Source organism: Triticum dicoccoides, chromosome 2B, assembly GCF_002162155.2.
Source record: "Triticum dicoccoides isolate Atlit2015 ecotype Zavitan chromosome 2B, WEW_v2.0, whole genome shotgun sequence".
Classification (NCBI taxonomy): domain Eukaryota; kingdom Viridiplantae; phylum Streptophyta; class Magnoliopsida; order Poales; family Poaceae; genus Triticum; species Triticum dicoccoides.
The window spans coordinates 32,896,050-32,914,331 of record NC_041383.1 but is presented as its reverse complement, the minus strand read 5'-3'; the positions used below and the strand labels follow the sequence as shown (position 1 = coordinate 32,914,331).

General features: G+C 43.6%; 1 long non-coding RNA gene across 1 annotated transcript; it reads right to left on the bottom strand.

Moving 5' to 3' along the window:
- Positions 1-434: 434 nt before the first annotated feature.
- On the bottom strand, positions 435-4,656 carry LOC119366960. Its single transcript, XR_005176148.1, has 4 exons — positions 4,572-4,656; positions 1,135-1,412; positions 975-1,044; positions 435-767 (listed from the first exon to the last, which is right to left on the bottom strand). It is a non-coding gene; the product is annotated as an uncharacterized LOC119366960 (long non-coding RNA).
- Positions 4,657-18,282: the final 13,626 nt, after the last annotated feature.

Genomic DNA, 18,282 nt, shown 5'->3' with positions numbered 1-18,282 from the left:
GGGCGCTATGATCGCTAACGGGCGCCGAGGAGGAGGAGAGGTCCTATGTGACGCATTCTGCGTCAACTAGCTGTAGCTTCGCAGAAGGCACTTCGTTGGCGGGCTAACTGGGCCGCGCTGCGCGTTGAACTGTTTCTCAGACGGATGACTGTTTGAACTGTTTCTACCGTTGGAGGATGACTGTTTCGCACTGTTTCATACCGTTTCGTCTGTTTCAGTTGTTTTTTTCGTGTGTGTGACCTAAAGAAAGTTTGTACTGTTTCTGTTGTTTTTTTGTGTGAACTAAGAAAACAGCAAATTGGAAGCATGTATAAAGAACATTAATTCTGCTGGTTCTAAAACAGAGAATTGATTCCTACTGTATCTGTGGTTTCTTCGTGTGAACTAAAAAACAGTAAATTGGAAGAGTGTATAAAGAACAATAATTCTGCTAGTTCTAAAACAGTGAATTGTACAAAAGAATATAGCTGAAGTAAAGAAACATTTAAAAACAGTAATTATGCTTGTTAAATAACAGTACTGAAAGGTCGAAGAAACATTTAAAAACAGTAATTATGCTTAGAGCTTCTTTACAAACTAATTCTGTAGTTTTGAATCTTCTTTGCAACTGAAAGTAATGCAAGAAAGTATCACTGGGCACCATGATAAAAACATAGAACTGTATCATTAAGGAAACATTTCCCTCATGGAAGAATTCCTTTCAGTTCAAAAAAATTCTTGCACTGCAATTTCCCTTGAAGTTGACAATAAATAATAGTGATGAGACCCTTCAGAATAAACAGGGAAATAAGTTAGTTGGGAATAGGTACAAGAAATTTTGGATAGTAAAATGTTGAAAAAAATGGAATATGGTTATACATGATCCTTCCAAGAAGAAAACAGGCCGAAACATTCCTCAAATGGGACTCTTTGGGTGAAAAGTGTTACAGTATGCACTATTATTTAGTGAGAGAATCTGCAGATCATTAAGTTACCTAAGATGAGTTCATATGCAGGACAAAAAAATGATTGGCCTTCAAAGCTTCACTTGAATATGCGGAAACCCTGCTGAAACTGAAATGTGATTACATGAAATTAATTGCACTATTGACTACAAAGAACATGGTGTAAGGAGGAAAGAACTAGAGAATTTACATGTTTTTGCAGGAAAGAAGTTACGAATGGCAGCTGAATTTCATTGTCCTTGCAAGTGACAATCTCAAAATGGTATTTCTCACGTTGAGCTTATAGATCGTCCTTCAATTTTTAAAATAAAATGCAATTTAATTTCTGTTATGTACCGAAGAATCACAAAGAAGGGAAAAAGTGCTTTCAATGGAGTAATTGTGGTGGTACTTGCATTAGGGAAACCCTCCATTCTGAGACCTCTGTAGTTGCTCAAATATTGAAGAAGGAAAATCCCTGAGTCATACCTGTAAAAAAAATAGTGATGGAACATTTGGTAAATTTTAAATTCTTTGTAACTGTTATTTGTGGAGATAGAGCACAAAAGTTGCTTATCAGGGTTATAAGTACAGGGGAGAGTTCCATTCAAAAAAGGCGCCTGAAATTGACCTTGGGAGCTGGTACAAATGTTGACTCAAAATTTTCTATGTTAAAAGAATTAGTATTTCCGTATGTGGCAGCGAACAAAGCCTTGAAGTTGTAAATTAGTGAACTAACTGTCGGTAGAAATGTATCACCACTGTAGTACGGATTAATAATATCAATCAATTTGGCTCTGAATTTAGCAACAATCAGTATCCATTGTTTTTCCTTGAATACAGGCATTTTGACCTACATAGTTTTAGAAAGGAACAAACTGTTAGTCTAAGCTCTGTCAAAATGAATAATCTATAAGAGCACTTATTACAAAAAAATGTTCCGTATGAATGAGGTCACAGGGGACATGGTTCATTGCCCTCTTTCTTTTTTGTTATTTTTCTTTGCTCCGGGCAGGTGCATGCATTTTGTTTGGTACGAACAATTAAACAAAATGTTCTTTACTGATATCCGTAAAATGTTCTTCGAATTAAATAATGTTTTGTGGAGTCAACAAATTTTCCGTGCAAAATGTTCCCTGAATAAAGGTTGCATAATTAATGTTCCCCTCAATAATGTTAGCTGGAAAAAAAGTTTTATAAACAATATTACTTCGAAAATATATCACTTGTTCAAGTTAGCTGCAAAAATGTTCCCTTCATGATGTTACCTGAATAATGTTCGTGGGAAAATGTTTTTAAAATAATGTTCCCTCGTAAATGTCCCTTGGAAAATGTTCCTTGAATAATGTTCCCTGGAAAATGTACTACATATATTTTGAAAATATTCTTTGAAGTCAGAAAATGTTCTTCAAAATAAATAATGTTCCCTAGAGTCAACAACTTTTCCTTTCAAAAGGTTCCTTTGATAATGTTCCCTAAATAATGTTCCGTACATAATGTTCCCTCATAAATGTCCCTTGAAAAATGTTCCCTAAATAATGTTCCATGGAAGATGTTCTAGGTATATTTAAAAAACTATCTCTAAACTCTAAAATGTTCTATAAATAAAATAACGTTCCCTAGAGTAAAGAAATTCCTTGCAAAATGTTCCCATAAAACGAAGAATAATGTTGGTAAAAGCCTAAACAAGTTGCAGGTTGTAACTTTTCCTGAGAACATTATTTTCAAACAAAATTAATTAATGTTCGCTGGAGCCAACAATTTTTCTTAGAAAAATGTTCCCTTAATAATGTTAGCTAAATAATGTTCCCAGAGTAATGTTCCCCAAATAATGTTCCCCGATGAATGTCCCCAAATAACTATGCAAAATTTAAAAATATTATGTGAAGTCAAAAACTGTTCTTCAAAATAAATAATGTTCCTAAGTAATGTTCCTCCGAAAATGTTCCTTCAATAATGTTCCCTAAAATAATGTTCGTACATAGTGTTCCCTGAATAATGTTTGTGGAATACATCGTTTAGAAATTGTGAATGTGATAAGCACCTAAACAATACATATGCGAAAAGAGTAGCACACAAAGGTTATCCATCATGTAAAAAAAGGTCAAGGTATAGGTACTAGTTCTGAAGTGCTATAACGCCAGTGCACACATATCTACACGAAAAAAAGCATCCAAGTATACCTGCTAGTTGTAACCTACAACAAATATCACCAGAGCTAACACCAGTCCATCAGAAAAAATGCTTTCTCGACTTTTATACAACATACCTACACAAGGATAAGCACCAAACAGAAATGAGAGTCGACGTACAGAATTTCAGAACTACTATTAATTTTGTTGGCTGATTTCAAGAACTAAATAATGGCTAATGTTTGTTGAACCATTTATTTCTAAGCTACCGAGGAGAACAAATATTATTTATGGTATATTGTAATTAAGAAAGAAGAGTGGTTTTCCTTCAAGAGAAAAAATAAAACAGTGAATTAGCAGGTATCATCTATAAAAATGATGTGAAAAGTTCATCGATCTTGAAACAGCAAGCACTCTCTTCCTGGGAATGCATTATTCGCATTATCTATCCCCTAGTCATTTCCTTATAGCATCACTCTTAGGCAAAACAAAAAGGGCACAAGAAAACTAGCTACTATAGTAAGCATCAGATTAACAAAAATGAGATATGAGCTTCAGATTAAACAACAAGCAGCAATAGGAACAAAGTAGCTAAATCTATACAGATATTTGATACATGCTCCAATGACTTATGCAACCAACTTATCATGCTTGCCTAAGCAAGATCAAACTTTGCTTATAAATTACTTAATACAATATAACTGCAAATGTTGATAGATGCGTGCTCACATGACAAAACATATGAACAAATAGAAACTGCCACTACTACACATCGCACACAACTCTCAGACAACAAACAGAACCTGTTCACATGAAAAAACTGTTTGTGCATCCACTTGCTGGGTTGGTGCTGAAACCTTAAACTCAGAGAAGAGAATGATGCGAACTTGCCAGGACCCTGGATCCGGAAGCATCCGCCACATCTACACAAGTGCATGTTGATTGCTATCTTTTGCCCCTAGTGGCTAGTCCAGCAATTGGTTTTTCTTAATTAACAACAAAACAGAAGAAGCTGCACCGACAACACGAAATAAAGCAGACCACTACTACTGATCGAACCAGCACACAAAAATTTAAGTAATTTTAGTTGGTTAACATGTTGATAGGTCCTTGCTTCTCGGGAAAATACATCCTAACAAGTCAACTGAACTAGTCCATGATGCTGCTACACATTACAGAAGCTAAGAAAACATATAAAACAGGAGATAAGAACTTCTCCATCATGCTACACAAACCCCATAGCATCATCAACAGAAAACACACAAAATCCCAAGGCAAAAGCACATGAACACATAACCCCCCTATCATCATCATGCTGCATCATGCCTTGAAATCCAATCTGTGAAGGCAACCCCCTAGTCTAGACTCAGATTCACCAAATCAGAACTGCCATGTACAAGACCACATTCTGCAAACCGTAGCAACACCGGAAAAGACACTAACACAACTAAATAGCCTCGATCTTGCGGTACCACACAGAGAGGAAGGAACATAGCGGGGGAATTGGGGCCGTTACCTTGTGGATGCCGAGCTTGACGAGGACCTAGATGACGCCGAGCTTGGCGGAACCCTAGACGACGCCGGGCTTGCCGGAACCCTAGACGACGCCGAGCAGGGGGAGAGAGGCCCAACGGCTGCTTACAAGGGCGGCGGTCTCTTGCCGGAGTAGGATCGCCGGAGTAGGATCTGTCGCACGAGGGAGGAAAAGGGAATCGCCGCACGAGAGAGGAAAGCTTATCTGTGGAGGAACGGGCGAGTCACACGAGGAAGGGGGCATCGAAGAGATGTAAAAAGGCCGGCCCAATTTAAGTCAAGGGGGTGTGCGGCGCCTCGACACTTTGACGCAGAATGCGTCAAATAGGATATTCCGAGGAGGAGGTCTCAGCATCACTCGTCCAAGTTTATGCGTGTACAACCGAGACAACCATCGGATCTCCACAGTCAACCTCGATCGGTTTTTTGATTAAAAGAAAAAAAATATGGCCACGACCCGGAAACGGAGCCGGCCACGATCCAGAGTCCTCCTGCACCCACGACCTCGTTTCGAGGCGCCCGCCTCCGCTGCCTCGCGTGCACCCCGGCGGCTTCCGAGCCGTCGCTGTTCTCCACACCGCAAACTACCTCCGGTGCTCCGAGCTACCTCTTCACTATGACTGCGCCAAGCCAGTCCCGCTGCTGCGGTCAAGCCGCCCCCGCGATAAACCATCGTTCCTCTGAGAGTAAATTGCTGAAAGCCACCACATTTGTGGCAGGGATACTGCAAAACCACCACTTTTGCCGAAAATTTCAGAAAACCACCACTTCCTCGGCAAGTGAGTAACAAAAAGCACTAAACGTGCTATGAGCCGCGACTAACTGAAAATCTGACTTGTCGGGCCCACCTGCCGGAGCCACGTGGCAAAGGGGAAACGGAATGGCAGAAACGGCCGTTAGCTAGTTATAAGCCCTGGGCGTGCGCGCGTTAGGGCATTCCTCCCCAACCGCTCTCTTCTCTGCTCTGCTCCTTCCTTTCGCGCGCCGCCGCCGCTGCCGTTGCGAGCAGCTTCGAACCACTGACGGGAGGGGAGACATGGTTTCTTGGTCTGAGCCTTCCGACTGTTCCGACTATTCCTCTGACGATGTGAGCCGGGTAAGTTTCTGGTCATGAGCATCGCATCTAGGGTTAGGGTTAGGGAGAAAGGGGAATTTCTTCTCGATAGCATGTGAATTCATTTTCCCTCTGGTTAGGTACCTGCCAAAATGGAGTCCACTGACTGGAGCGGCATTGCTTTGAATCATTCTGCACGTTGTGAGCATCATGCCCCGTGTGAGAAGTTTGTTGCCTTTGAATGGACTGATAGCGGCAGGAGGTTCCTGGGGTGTGCAAAGACGGTGATTTTCTTGCCAGTTCAATTAGTTCTTAAAGTGTTGAAGTGGTTTTGTGAAAATGTGAATTCATTACTGATAGAATCTGCTTGTTATATGTGAATCCACTGAACTGCTGAGTTGACTAATGCAATAAGTCTGAAATTAGGCTGTTTAAAGTATATATCTCTGGCCATAAATCTTGATACAAAATAAGTTCAAAATGCATGAGTAGGCAGTGAAATAGTTCTATACAAAATAAGTTTGAAATTAGGCAGTTTCCAATTTGTGGCCATTGTTTTTTGAATCATTTTAGCTCTATATTTTCTGTTAGTAGGCAGTTTAGGTACTGCTTTTATCAGTAATGTTTTTAGAAATTGGTTTAATTATATTTCCTTTCTTCACACATTCATAGGATGTACCAAAGTGCAACTTTGTGGACTGGATTGACCCTGAGTGGCCAGTCCAATTGAAGCAAGCTTTAAATACCATCTGGACTATGTATGAGGAGGAGACAACCAATAGGTTGAGGCAGAATGTAGTTAATGCTGAAGAAGTAGTGAAGGTAATGGAAGAGAAGAGGAAGATGGAAAATGACCTCAGGTTTTTAAAGCTGACTTTGCCAAAATGGTGGCTGACAAGGAGGATGCAATTACCCAGTTAGGCAATGCAAGGTTGGTTATTAGTGACCTGCAGGAATAGATTGAGAAAAAGAACTTGGCTGACAAGTCAGACACTAACATTCATCAAGTGTTGAGGCTCAAAGCAGAGAAGAGAGAGATCAAGAGAAGGAAGAGAAGGTGAAGCTTGTGCAGGAGATGGACAAGATCAAGCAGGAGAAGTCCATGTTGTTGGAGGAGAAGGAGAACTGGAAGCAAGAGAAAAGGCACCTGGAGTACACTATAGGTGATCTGTTCAATGAGAAGGAGGCCACCAAGGGGAAGATCAGGAAGATCAAAGAGATAGTTGATGAATGATTCAATGTTATTGTAGTTGTATCTGCTAGAGTACTCTATCTGCTATGTGTGTTACTAAAAGTGCAAGACATTTGTACTGATTTGTGTTGCTGGATAATGCTATTAATTTGTGTTGCTGGATTAATTTGTGATGCTGGATTAATTTGTGTTGCTGGATAATGCTATTTCTGCCACATTTTTGTTGAACCTGTTCATGTAGATGTACTCCAGGGAGTAGGTGGTAGGTGGTTTTGGTTGTTTCTGTTTAGGCAGTAGGTGTTTTGGTTGTTTATGTCTATGGAATAGGTAGTTTAGGTTGTCGTCGAGGCTCGATGACCCCTGTTCTATGTTAAGGTAGTTTAGGTTGTCGTCGAGGCTCGATGACCCCTATGCTATGTTAAGGTAGTTTAGGTTGTCGTCGAGGCTCGATGACCCCTATTCTATGTTAATGTAGTTTAGGTTGTCGTCGAGGCTCGATGACCCAAAACATTTTGGCTTGACCAAAAACCCACAATAATTCTAGTATAATAACAGCATTTAGGCTGCACTCAAAACCCACAATAATTCTAGTATAATAACAACATTTAGGCTGCACTCAAAACCCACAATAATTCTACTAGAATAACAACATTTAGGCTGCAATCAAAAACCCACAATAATTCTGCTAGAATAACAATAATTCTACTAGAATAACAGCATTTAGGTTCACACATAACTCCACAACAGCATGAAGGCTTGATCACACATAACATAGGTTCACAGGACTAAAATTACCACATAGGTTCAGAGGACTCAAATTAAACAGGTTCACATGACCTCAATTCAAACACAGGTTCAAAGGACTCAAATCATCAGACATCCAAGGTTGTCAGGACAGATACAAGGGTTCTAGCCCCAAAAGTTGCAAACACTTGCAGATATCAAAGATCACACATTTCCACTTGCTGTGAAGTAGCTCTTGAGTCTTGCATATTTCTGAGGTTTCTTCCTGGAACCTGTTGCAGCATTAGATGCTCCACCAACTCTTCCACCTCTCACTGACCTCTGTTTTTAGCAGCAGCAGCAATAGTTGATGTAGATGTAGAAGTACCAGCAGTAGAAGAAGTCCCTTCTCCACATGGAGGCCTAGATGCTGGCCTTGGTGCTGAGAAAGCAGCCCTGGGTGCCCTACTAGCAGCTCTTGGTGCCCTAGGAGCAGCTCTTGGTGCCATAGGAGCAGCAGTAGCATCAGGTGGAGTGTAGGATTGTGCCTTTTGCCTTCTCTTTTCCTGCAGTTTTTAAAACAAACAACAATTAAAATATAAATAAGCTAAATCAGATACAATCATTAAGAAATATGTACCATGCTTCTATTTTTCCTTAGCTGGAGATCAGGCCTCAAAGGTTGACCACAATTAGTAAACCTGTGGCCCATTAACCTACAGTTGCCACATCTAATTGTAGCCATCCTAGAGGTGTCTTTTGGTTTAGGAACTTCAAACCTTCCCTTCTTCCTCTTTTCTTCCTTTCTTCCACTCTGGTCCTCTTTGTGGAATACAGGAGGCTCAATATCAGGTTTTCCTGACTTGTCCCAAGCATCTTCTCCAGGAACTGGATACACTATTGGTTTGTATGCCTCCAAATACATTGCTTTCCTCAAGAAAGGACTTACAAAATCCTCAGGTTGCATCTTGGCCTTGTAAATTGCACTGCAACCATGATTGCATGGCAACCCTGACATGTCCCACTTCCTGCATCCACAAGTGTGCTCCTCAAGGTTCACAGCATAGGTCTTTGGCCCACTGCTTACTTGCCACAGGTTAGGCCCTGCCCTAATTGCTTTGCAATCTCTTTGATATTTCTTGCTCATCTCCAGCTGCTCTGCATATGTTGGAGCTATTTCCCATCTAGAAGTTGCTGCACTTTCTCTTTTTCCATCAAACCTGACTAGCAACTTGTCTTTGATTCCATTAATCATTGTCACTATTGGTTTGTTTCTAACATCCAAGATATATTTATTGAAGACCTCACTTATGTTATTGACCACCAGTTCCGTTTTGCAATTTGTGTCCATTTCATGCCTAGCCCATGTGTGTACTGGAATACCAGATAACCACCTCCATGCATCCTGACACCCATTCTTCAAATTGGCCATGGCTACATCAAAACCATGCTTTGTGTAGGAATAGCTAGCACTGTCCATGCATTTTTTCAGATCTTCACCTCTAAATCCAGCTCTTTAAAAATTTGCATAAATGTGCCTTAAACAAAATCTTTGTGGGCAGTTTGGAAATACAGCATTGACAGCATTTAGCAGGCCCTGGTTTCAAAAGAAAGTAACTAAGTTTCAAACAATCACTAACTAATAAACAAATTGAGCATACTTAAGGCACAAAAGAAAGTAACTAGGTGACAATTAGAGCATACTTAAGGCACAAAAGAGAAAATAGATCACTGACCTTCTGCCTATCTGACATGATGGTGTATTTGCCAAACTTTCCCTCTTCTGTGCCTCCCAGAGCATACTTAAGTTGGGTGAGAAACCAGCTCCAACTGGGTGTGTCCTCCACTCCTACAATTCCAAAAGCAATGGGATACATGTTGTTGTTGGCATCCCTACCAGTAGCTGCTAGGATTTGTGCTCCAGTTGTAAGCTTTATGAAACATCCATCCAATCCAATGAAAGGTCTACATCCATTTAGAAAACCCTCCCTAGGTGCATTGAGACAAAAGAAAAGACCATGGAATCTGGGACCTGGATGTGGGTTTTCATTTGTGCTTTTTGGAGTGACAGTTGTGACAATGCATCTAGATCCTGGATTGCATATTTTAACTGTTTCAATGTAATCAGTCAACCTATGGTACTGCTTCTTATGATCTCCTAGGACAATTTCCTTTGCTGCCTTTTTAGCTCTCCATGCCATCATCTTTGGAACTTCAATTCCAAATTTCCTCTTTGCCTTGTCTACCAATGCTGGCACAGTTGTGTTTGGGTCTGATCTAATTGTCTCTAAGATAGTGCTTCCTAGCCACTTTGAGCTCACTTTACTATGTTTGTCACTAGTTGGGCAAGTATGTTCTGCTCTAAACTTCTTTACACAGAATGTTTGCTCATTCTTGATCTGAGAAGCAACAATATAAAAAGGACATCCTTTGTCCTTGTGGTCACACCAAGCAATGACCCTGTCTTTGCAGTTCCTGTGATATCTGAAAGACCTCAGCTGCTTGATGTGAAAGTTAAGTAGAGCACTCCTAAATTGGTACACATCTTTGAAACATAGCTTCAAACAAAATTGCTGCTCTGGATTCAGTCTGCTTTCATCATACCATTTTCTTGGCTTTGCCTTCTCTGCTCTTGTTTTCCTTCCTGAGGGAATAATAAAAGACATAGGCTCATTGCCATCATCATCCTCTGAGTCCAAAAAACCAACATTTTCATCCTCATCACCTGAGGGAAACCAATCAGGCTCAATTGGATCATTGGCTGATGAGTGTGTTCTTGTTGTTGGCCCCACTCTCTTTCCAATCCTAAGCACAGGCTGCTGCAGTACTCCATCTTCAGTGAAATGTTCTTCTTCAGCTACATTTGCAGCTTCTTCAGTGTGCTCTTCCTCTTCCTGCTCCTCAGGAACATCATAAATGTCCTCTGGTTCTGTGTCACCATCAAAGTGCAGTGCTGCCTTCTTCATATCTGCTACAGTTCTTTGCAGGTCAGCACTATCTTCATTAGAGCTATTTTCCTCCTCATTTCTGAATCAAGATCCATGTCTGCATAATTGGCACTGTCTTCTATCTGAGAGTTATGGTATTCATCATAAGCTTCTGTCTGGGGAGGTGGCATAGTTTGGATGGGCTGGTAATTTACACTCTGCTGTGTGCCAAAGAACAAAAACTCATCTGTGCCTCGGCCTGAACTTGAACCAACATAATCACCAAATTCCTTATGGGCCACACCATCTTCACTGACTGCAAACACTATATCAGGATCATTGCTATATTCTTCATCAGATATCTGAACTAGTTCTGCTGCCTTTCTCTTTCCCTTCTTTGCTGGAGACACAACAATTGCCTGCTGCCTCTTGCCCTTAGTAATTGACAATGTGATCCTCCTGATGTCCTGGTTTTGCCTAAGCATTTCATCCACCTTCATCTGACTGTCAAGCAGTTTGAAACCATCCAATCCTATTCCACCACAGCTCATGTAATAGAGGCAGTCTGAAAAACTATACCCATTGTCAAGCATCACATACATAAGATTGTAATATCTTATGTCTTTCTTAAAGAACTTTGTCCTGATGTATTTAATCCCTTCAAAATCAATATGCACGTCCCACTGCTCATAGCTCGACCTACAATACCAATTAAAATGTACAAGTTACTATAACATAAATTTGAACAACACATTGTACTACTGGAATGTAAGCCTAACAGTGTGATTACCTAAATTTGTACAACACAATCCTAACAATGTAAATATGCACAAAATTTGGAGAACAAAATAATTGTAGGTTCTAATCTGTACTCAAACCCTAGATTGACCTAAACCTGAAGAACGAAAAACACCTCATAAAACAAAAGCAGAAGGAGAAGGAGATAGAGGTCGTACGTGTCGTCACCGGCGTTAGTAGGGACGACTGCTGCAGCCGACGGCGTCTGCGCCGCAGCGGTAGCCTTGCCAGCACGACAAGAAGATGGCGGCTCATCCTCATCGGGTTGGTCTCCCGCGCCTTCAGCTTGAATGGATCTGGATCCAAATGGAGCAGGCGGCGCCGCCGCCGCCCCTGCAGCCGCCCCCGCCCCCGCAGTCACCGCCGCCCCCGCAGCCGCCGCACCCGCCCTCTGCCCGCGCCATGGTGATAGCGGGCTGCCCTCTGAGGAGGACGACTCATAGTCGACCCCAAGCAGGTCCCGCCCGCGACTCCATCCGGATCTGGAGCCGCCGTCGTCACCACCCTTGACATCGCCGGAGGGAGTACTTGCCATGGTTGCGGAACAGAGAAGAGAGGGAGGGGAATGAGAGCACCAGGGCCGGCGCCCAAGGCTTAACTAGCGGTGTCCAAACGGCCGTTTCCGCCATTCCGTTTCCCCTTTGCCACGTGGCTCCGACAGGTGGGCCCGACAAGTTAGATTTTCAGTTAGTCGCGGCTCACAGCACGTTTAGTGCTTTTTGTTACTCACTTGCCGAGGAAGTGGTGGTTTTTTGAAATTTTCAGCAAAAGTGATGGTTTTGTAGTATCCCTGCTACAAATGTGGTGGCTTTCAGCAATTTACTCTTCCTCTGACCGTGGTCCGCCCCTCCGACGCGGACTCGCCGGGGCCCTCTGAGCCGCCGCCTCCAAAGTCGCCATAGCCTGACGCCGCTTCGGCCGCAGTATACTCCAGCAGCCGCGACCGGCTCTCTCTGTTCCGCGTCCCGTGATGGCCGGGTAGCATGCTGCCGCTTCCACGCGGCCTGCGAAGCCCGGCGCATCGCTGCCTGCTGCGCCGGACTCCGTCCCCGCTTGCCTCTGTTGAGCCCCGCGCCTCGCGGACCTGCCAGCCTTCATGCTCTTCTCCATCAACTGGATTGAGCCGCCGCTGGGTCTACCCGCGCCTCTACTGCCGGCCGCACTTCTTCAAAGCCGCTGTCGCCGCCGCAACGTATTTCTTCAAGCTGGCCCCGTGTGGTCGTGATTCCTCAAGCTGCTGACCCGGACACATCTCTCCAACCCGCCGCGTCGGGTCGCCTCGTTTTCAACGCCGAGCTCCACTGGTCACCGCACCTCGAGCCGCCGTCCATTTGCGAGTCGCCTCCATGCGTCCGAGCCACCTCGGTTTTCATGCTCCTCCTGCCGACTCGCCGGTGTCGCCGCGGGTCGTCGTCCTTCGCCCCGCGGTGCTGCGGGTCCTCAGCTGACGGGGCGGAATCTATTAAAAACAAGACGACGAGCCGGCGGACTCTGCCCGCAAGTCACCTCGCCTCTGCTGCTAGGCCGCTGTGGCCTCTGCCGCGTCGGCCCGCACCTCGGTGTTATTCCAAGGCTGCGCTGCTACCTCGAGCTGCCCGCCTTGAATCGCCTGCCTGAACCGCCGCTGCGGCGTCTCCTTGCCGGCATCACCTTGCCCCGCTGGAGCCTCTGCCTCCACTTCGACGTCAAGTCGCCCCTCTACCTCCGTTGGTGTTGCCCCTGCCTTGAGCGTTGCCCGCTCCGTACCGCACCATGTTACTCACGTCTGTGCGGTGTTGCAAATCGCCAAGGATCAGCTCCTGAGGCCACAAGTAAACGCTCAAGTCACCAAGGAGTTTGTTTGTGCTATTGTTTTCCATCTTGTCACACAAGGGGTCAATCGAGTTGGTACTGCTCGCTGTTGTTTGAGCAAAGCAAATTCAGTTACAGAGTAGTACTCCGTGGGTACTATTTACATAAAGGCCAAGTTGATAAGGACACCCAAGTTCGATGCGTTGCTCCAGGGGCATGATTCATTTAAAAACTGGATGGATGCTTGGTTATCATTTGGTCAAGTTATCGTGCAGTCACTTCATCCGAAAAATATACCAGGTGATACCCATCCTATTTATTTCATCTGTATATAATAATCTATTTGTGAACATTTACTCTGGTTTGCGATTTTTTTTTCATTGCAGGACGATTGTTCACTGCAAAAGCGATGGCCGTGTCATGGATATATAGCTCGCGCCATCATTATCATGCGCGAGCATCTGACCGCGCCATGATGCTCAACGAATATACGTGCAAACTGACGCTTCTGTGGCCCAATTTACATCAACATGACGTGGTTGATTCACCCGTTCGCGCGGCTTACCGCGCCTGCGATTGCCTCGCCCGTTCGCATTGGCTTTAAACGCCGCGATCGGCTCATCTGCCTGCTCCCGCGACCGACTCGGCCGTGGTTGATTTCAGCTTCTCCTGGTGATCATCAACTCCGCGGTGGATAATTTCTGGACTGACATATTAGGTGAAATCCGTCCAGTATATTTTTATATATTATATATTGTTTTCTTTAAAAGAGCAATTACTCTGACTTGCAAGTTCTCCTCCAATGCAAGACAAGTTGTCTACTACAAAAGGGATTATATATCACTGAGCTGCCAAATGACTCATACCGGTTTATATCACGGTCAAATATGGAGAATCTCAAGACAACCCCTCGAGTCGTTTTAAAAATCGGGGGCTACAATGACATGACTCGGCGGAATTGGCCGGTTTCAGTAAATTCAAGAACTCCGGGTCATTGGTGAGAAAAATAACCCGGTCCCGGAGGCTGCTGCCATATTGATGAAAATTTAAAAGCCGTCAGAAAATTTCCGGCTCAAAATGAAGATTCTGGTTTAAAATCCGGCTCAAGAGACAGCTCTCTCCCATAAAATTTTGAAGCTCTCAATATCCGGCTTGATATCCGGTTCAAAGAGAATCCATCTCTCGCAAGTCCGAGGTTTTAGAAAAAACTAAAAGGTTGCCAAAGAGAATTTGCTGCCATGATGCGTGGTTCAAACATGGGTATCCTGCCTTATTGGCTTATCTTATTGGTCACTTGAGGGCTTCTTGTTCAAACATAGGTGTATTCACCAAATAGAACATAGCTGTCAGTACCCTCTTGATCGACGTAATGCTAAAACCTCATGGTCACTTGGGGGCTTCCTGTTCAAACATAGGTGTATTCACCAAAGAGAACATAGCTGTCGGTACCCTCTTGATCGGCGCAATGCCAAAACTTATGGTCATTTGGGGGCTTCCTGTTCAAACATAGGTGTATTCATCAAAGAGAACATAGCTGCCGGTACCCTCTTGATCGGTGCAATGCCAAAACTTATGGTCATTTAGGGCTTCCTGTTCAAACATAGGTGTATTCACCAAAGAGAACATAGCTGTAGGTACCCTCTTGATCGGCGCAATGCCAAAACTTATGGTCACTTGGGGGCTTCCTGTTCAAACATAGGTGTATTCACCAAAGAGAACATAGCTGTCGTTACCCTCTTGATCGGCTCAAAGCCACAACCACTTGGGGGCTTCCTGATCGTATTCGAAGCATAGCTATGACATAACACTTTTGGTCCGGCTTCCTGCTCATATTCGAAGCATAGCCTCGTTTTCTCATTTTGCTTGGTTTTTTGAACGTTTTTCCGGTTCTTCTTGATACCATCTTGACATATGGTTTAAAGTGACTCATGTCATGTAGCCTCAATTCTCACAGCTCATATTTGAAGCATACCTGTGGTTTCTGTTAACCCGACCTGGCTTTGGACGATAAGTCGCCAGTATATGATGATATTAAATGCTTGAAAGTTTTGGCTTCTAAGTTTTGGGTTATCACCCTTACTGCACAGGTATCATAAGCCGGCAGTACGATTCCATATCATAGGTATGATATTTATTTTTGTTATCTGAGGTTTGATAACCCGCCCTGGCTTTTGACGATAAGTCGCCAGGGCATGTATTGTTTAAACCTTGTGCAGAACATGCAGAGTTATGGCTTACATAAATGATTAAGTTGAAGCCCATCATCAAAATTGATATTGATGTTATCCGTTCTTGATTGTTATATGCCGCCGGGTTACAAAAATTCCGGTTTACAATGAATGCGCATTAAGTCGCCATCGGCCAAGAGCCGCCAGGTATTTAACTCTGGATTATATTATTCAAATCTTCAATAGCCAACATGGCTGGATTTTTATTATGGTTATCAATAGACAGTATTATGATTGAGGTTTTTCAAGTTGCGTCAGTACAATGGCTATTATTTCTTTATCAATGGATACGATTTATTCTACAATGGAAGGAATAGTCCCGAGTCGCTGCAGGCTTACGACCAGGCACTTAGGGGCTACATTATTCAAATCGAGATTACATCAAATATGCAAGTCCCATGTCACTGCCAGCATGCAGCATGACACTTGGGGGCTAATGCAAGATCATTTTTGCCTTATTGAAGACCCGACTCATCACATGGTAATGAGCCGGCCCTTGGGGGCTACTAATTGCTTCTGTCAAAAATTCAAGGTACACAAGCTTTAATCCATTATATTGAAAGATCCACTACTCAGTTGGTAGGGTACAAAGCTCTTAACCTTGTGGACGTGGGTTCGAGCCCCATGACGAGGGTTACATCATATAATATTATTTTCAATTAAAGTCCCAACTTAGTATTATCTCACTGAGCCGGCCCTTGGGGGCTACACGTTGCTGTTCAAGTATACATGATCATATCTACAAAGTCCCTGCTCATTATTGCATAATGACCCGGCCCTTGGGGGCTACACTGGTTGAAGTTTTTACGAGAATAAGGCAATTACAAGTCCCAGGTTGCTGCAAGCATGACAACCCGGCACTTGGGGCTACATATGTGGAATATTCAGTTTTGACTAGTGACTGAGATGAGCAACTTGGATTTCTTCAAGGTTGCAACATTTATATTGAAGCAAGTCTTAAGATGTTACTACGCTCCCGTCTTAAGACTTGGGGGCTACAGGTGATATGAATATAATGGAGGAACATCTTCAAGTTCTCAGTTCTTTGAAACAAACCAGAGCATTGAAGGCCGACTCAAATAGATTATTTCTTATAATATCTCTCTACAAGAGCCAATGTTAGCAAATTGACTATGAAGATGGCCTATTAACCCGGATTTTTCAGAAGAAGTGCCCGGATTTTTTGCATCGACAAAGTTTGAACATATCTACTAAAGGAGACTTGCTATGAGATCATGGACACATATCAAGGAGAAAATGACAAGGACTTAAGGATGATTAGGTACCGGCTCAGATTTTTTTTAACCCAGAGCACAACCTATCAAATTTGTTCTTGTGTTTATTTTGCAGGATCAGTTTAACATGAATAAATCCAAATTAAACTGGGGGCTAATGTCGGGGATATACCCCACAGTATGAACCGATCGGAAGTATGACCCGGCTGGACTTGGCGACTCACTGGTGACCCGCCCTGACTTGGCGACTCACTAATTAAGTGACCCACACGGATCTCTCCACTCACTGATGATCCGGCCGAGCTAGGCGACTCACTGATGACTCGGCAGGCGGGTTAGAGGAGCGACAAGACCCGGAGGCCCATAAGGCTCAACGCCTAGAAGGCCGGCTCATGTTATGGTGGGCCGGCTTAAGGGGAAAGCATAAAGGAATATTCCTTTACAAAGGAAGCAAGACTAGGACTCCACTTGTAATAGAATAGTCCTAGTCCTACTAGGACTAGTCATGTAAGCCGCCCCTTCGACTTATATATGGAGGGGCAAGGCACCCGAAGGGGGACAAGTTTTTGACGAGTTAGACAAGTTAGGATTAGAAAAACAAGTCTATAGCTCTCGAGCCAGGGCACCCTTGTAATTGTGATCGTCATCATCAATATCAATGAAGCATGATGTAGGCTTTTACCTCCACCATGAGGGGCCGAACCTGGGTAAAAAATCTCGCGTCTCTCGTCCCACTCAACCCCTCTCAAGCTACGACATAGGTGCATTGGCCTCGCGACTAAGTCCTGACACTAAGGACATCTGCTGTGACAAATCCACGACAAGCATGGTTTGTTAGTTTTCAAGAAATTTTATGATCTATACTTCAACATGTGAATAGTTTGTTACTTGGTCATGAGAAGTTTTATGCGTTGAGCTACTGTTATGATATATAATAATGCTAGAAAAAGTGATTAAAACTATCAATGATCAAACTTAAGCACTTGCTAGCATTCACACTTCATAAATTATTTCTTTATCATTTACCTACTCGAGGACAAGCATGAATTAAGCTTGGGGATGCTGATACGTCTCCGAGGTATCTATAATTTATGAAGTATTCATGCCATGTTTGCAATAGTTTCATCTGACTTTGGTTGATTTGATTAGAACTAACCCGGACTGACGCTGTTTTCAGCAGAACTACAGTAGTGTTGTTTTTGTGCAGAAATAAAAGTTCTCGGAATGCGCTAAAAATCAACGGAGAATTTTTCTAGAAAATATAAAAAATACTGGAACACAAATCTACCAGAGGGGAGTCCCGTGGGCCCCATGAGGGTGGGGGCGTGACCACCCCCCTAGGGCGCGCCCCCTGTGCCTCGTGGACTCCCCGTGGGGTCCCCTGACTTGTCCTTGATGCCAACCTCTTCTATAAATGCCCAAACTTCCAGAAAATAACGTAGATCGGAAGTTCCGCGGCCGCAAGCCTCTATAGCCACGAGAAATCAATCTAGGCCCTCTCTGGCACCCTGCCGGAGGGGACCATCATCACCGGAGGCCATGGGGAAGGATCTCGGAGGGGCCATCATCGCCATGAAGGCCAAGGACCAGAGGGGGATCCTCTCCCCATCCAGGGGGGAGGCCATGGAGGAGGAAGCACAAGGGGGAGAACCTCTCCTCCTCTCTCTATCGGTGGCACCGAAGTGCCATCGGGAGGGGAATCATCGCCGCGGTGATCATCTTCATCAACATCACCATCCTCATCTC